This window comes from Teleopsis dalmanni, chromosome 1 (assembly GCF_002237135.1).
Source record: "Teleopsis dalmanni isolate 2A chromosome 1, ASM223713v2, whole genome shotgun sequence".
NCBI classification, from domain to species: domain Eukaryota; kingdom Metazoa; phylum Arthropoda; class Insecta; order Diptera; family Diopsidae; genus Teleopsis; species Teleopsis dalmanni.
The window spans coordinates 104289762-104294276 of NC_051846.1; positions in this window are offsets into that span (position 1 = coordinate 104289762).

Consider the following 4515-nt stretch of genomic DNA (forward strand, 5'->3'; position numbering starts at 1 on the left):
GCTTCTTCAAAATAATAGATATTAAATGCACTAATATAACATTTAACGATGGTAAAAAAATTAAAGTAATATATAAAAATAACACGAAATGTTGTTGGTCTGCAACATTGGACCAATTTATTTCAATCAGTGAAAACTGTCTCTCTTGCAAGGTGCACAAAATGCAGAGATTGTGCGAGCATGCAATTAATAACAACAAAATATACAGACAAAGTTTCGAACAATTGCTTGCAATCTTCCTACACTCAAACCTATGTATATTTGCTTGCAACAAAATAAAAATGGCAGAAATCAGTTGTTTTGACATGTGTTGCTCCTCTTTTTTAAATTTGAATTTGGTAGGGAAAGGTAAGTTTGTTAAAATATTATGCAAATTTTGGTCATTTAAAATTTTCTAATAATTTTCAGATAAACATGAAAGACGGAGCACCAGCAACTAAAAAAAATGATTGCAGTCGCACAAAAAGTGGAGGGAGCGCGATGTGCTCCAAATAATATAATTTCTGCAGGATAAAGCAAAATTTATATGTTATATGTTAATGTCTTCAGTCAGAATATTAAAAGCACTATTTATATTTCACTTGTTCGCGACAATGTTATACTTTTCTTTTTCTTTGCTCAATGTGATACGGCTGCAAAAACAGTTGATTCAATTTGATGATGCAATCCTGCAACAGAGGTGTTCTCGCACTCTTGCAGTTTTTGTATAGCATTCTTGAATTTTGTACAACTTGCAATGAGTTTGCAAGACAAAGTGAAAATCCCTAATAACCTTACCAAGAATCTGATATTTACATGCAAATGCATCAAAACAAATATTAACCTGGCCAAACTCATGATGTGCACATGTGACTAACTGAACATGTACCCAACGAAGCATTAATATTATTGGTTTTTTCTTTTAGTTAGCAGTTAATAGTCTTAAGATTATACAGAAGTCTTTATTTTCTTGTTATTCTTACTTTATTTTTCTTCAATAGCAAACATATTCTTGATGACATTTTCGCTGATCGATTAGTGTATATGACGCAAAAATACCATAATACCAGGATATTATATTTTTTTGTATCTTTAATTCTAATTCTTTCCTGAGTTTTTTTTTTTGAAGTTTTACGGTATATGAGTAGGAAATAAACTCTATGGGTTATAATAAAATTTCATTATTTGATTATATTTTAATTTCGTACTTACTTTTACGAATTTTACTTTCTGCTAAATGTTATTGACCTACAAAGCTCTTCAATTTTGTTTTGAAAATTGGTATATGTAAGACAGCTTAAAAATTTTTCACTACTGGGCAACTTTTCAATAAAACTCAAAAATTTAAATTAGTGTTAGATTGATTCATTTCTGAACTATGACTTTATTAATAATTACTATAATTAATTAAACTTTGTTGTTACAAATTTATCAAAGTAATAATTTCTTACCTGAATATTCTGTATTCCTACACCAACAAATGCCTAATGCACATTTATTAATAATTATAGATAATTTGTATTGATTAAAAATTTTATTTTTATAAAAATAAAAATATTTTACATGTTACTTGTTACAAATATCTTTATATTATTGCGTACAATTGTTATATATGCTAATAGTATATAAATACACTATACTATTCATACTTTTGTTTTTTCATTTGTATGTAAAATAACAGTAACATTAATTTTTTTTTACAGAAGCATTCCTTTACCCAACAATGTTGCTGCAACGTATAACTGGCCAACAAGTCCTGTTTTACCACCAATAGCTAGTAGGACACCTCACTTGATACCTGATACACACATGTCATCGATTGGATCAGCAACTAATAACGTAACATCTTTCAATAAATATGGTAGCTGAATACAACATAGAGAATGCGGTACTTCATCAAATCACATCGAGCTGTTAATGGTATCATTGACAAATAATCCTGAATATATTTTAGACTGCGCTAGTATAAAAAAAGGAGAAACTAAATCTTCGAAAAATTTAAAATCAACGATTCCCATACACTCGGAAACTTTTTTAAACTCACCAAACATTGTGTCAAATATTTCCATATCAATTCTGGCCACTTCAGTACCAGTGCCTTTAAAAGTCGATAATAAATATAATATAGCTAAGTCCCTTTCAACATCTATCTTAGCATCATCCACGCAATTAAGCGGAAAGAAATCTAATAAAATATCTGATAATAAATACACACGAGAACGTATACGAGCTTGCAGTTCTCATAATACAGTAAAGTTATTTTACACACATAAGTGCAGAAAATGCATAGAAATTATAAATACCACAAAATCCTTTAAGTGATTAGAATGAATGGATCAATTTTTTTATATGCAAGAACTGTTAGTTAAATTAAACTAAATATGTATTATACCACGAACGTATATAGAAATACATTTTGTTGTATCGTATAACTAAATAGATTTTGTAATTAATAATGTAATAGAATTATTTAAATTTAGAACATAAATTTTGTATATAAAATTACTTTTTGTAAAGAAATGTTAAATCTATTTATATATAGTTCTATTTCATACAGCTTTGATATCGATAATTCAATGCAGCTTTATTCTTGTTAAGCTATTGTATATATACAATTAATTTTAAAATAGATAAATAAATAAAAATAAATTTTAAAACATGATGTGTGTTATGTTCGTTGAAAAATTAGTTTAAAAGGGCTATCAGAAGCAAATAAGAACTGGTGTTTGTGCTTGACAGCCATAAAAAGATCAATATCCTTAATGTCTTTCTTTAATGTCTTTCAATTTCCTTTGGGTCTTTTAAATAGATACACTGTACTGACATACATAAATATACTCTAAAAACATCACTCATATACGACACAAACTAAAGAAAAAAAAATATTACAACCGACTAAACAAAAGACATTACAACACAGTTTTTTATATATGCACATCACTTTTCTTTTACATTTAAACACAAAATATTAAATAATCACTTAAATAATAATTGTTTAATAATTATTTAATATAATTATTTTAAAATATTTACCAAGAAATCTATCAACACAAGAAATTCAATTGATCTGCAATTACATCGAAATGAAATATAGAAATTTAATTGAAAATAAACAAATAATACGCTCACCTTATCTACGTATTGCTTTTAGAAAAAATAAATTTTAACTTTTATAAAACTTTTTGATATCTATTTTAATGTTGATAAAATAATATTTAAAATAAAACACTACCGAACAAAACAACAAAACAGCGAAAACAAGAATTGTCAATATATTCGCCAAACGAGAAATGCTAACACTGCGTAAAGAGATGCACAAGAAAGCTGAGAGCAAAGAATCTATAGTACAAAGAAGTGCCACGCTCATACAAACGAAATACCCACTTTATTTTGCTGGTGGATTTATAATAAATCCACCCAACCTCATGCAACAATGTTCGATCGAGTCACAACTGGTATGATGTTCAGTTCAAACTCATTGCAACCCACAATTGTTTTTATACGCCTGTTTCTTTTGCCTTTCTTGTTTTTATTTGTCTATTTAATTAATATACATGGATTAGTAACGAAGTGAATGGTAAAGAAATCCCTCAAATAATTTTTCGATATACTTTGTTGCTTTATCCTCTTGTACTGGAAAGGCCCATATCATAGGAGTAAAGAGTAATAGAATATATTATTTTTTTTATTGCAACAAATGATGCACTACAAAAACCATTATGTATGTACAAATGTGATATTGGAGACATGAAGTCTACAGTATATTAATATGTATGTTTTTATTGCACATTTGTGCATATATTTTACGTCAACAGGAACTACTTCTTAATAGTTTGAATTTTTAATGACTTTTTGTAATTATTTTAAAAAATATTTGCAAGATTCATATAAAAGTGTTTGAAAAGTATTTTAAAAAAAATAAAAATATTAGAAATGTAAGAAAAATTATGATGAAAAAATGTGTAAAAGTCACTAAAACCACTAATAATGCCTCCTGATTTGAGGAAACGCATGAATGCTATTTACACCGGATTGAAATGTTAAAATTGGTGTTTACGATATTGCTTCGGAAATATTGCGCATGGACAATATTTAAGAATAAAGCTTCATAGAATTGAAGAAATCAGATGTGAGACATAAATAAATTTGTAATGTATTTTAACACTACAATTCATACCAATAGTAATTTTGTTTTTGTTTTATACTATTAAATTCAAAAATTTATCATATGTACACAATTTTGACTTCGTCACTGAAATGCTGTTTGATCACTTGAACATTTTACAGCGAACAAACATACAAACATGCATATAATGTAATACAGAGGGTTGCATGTATGATTGAATACGTATGCAGTCAGGTTTTTGTCAGCCTTACTCGACTCACATATAGGTTTGAACTGAACATCATACCAGTTGTGACTCGATCGAACATTGTTGCATGAGGTTGGGTGGATTTATTATAAATCCACCAGCAAAATAAAGTAGGTATTTCGTTTGTATGAGCGTGGCACTTCTTTGTACTATAGATTCTTTG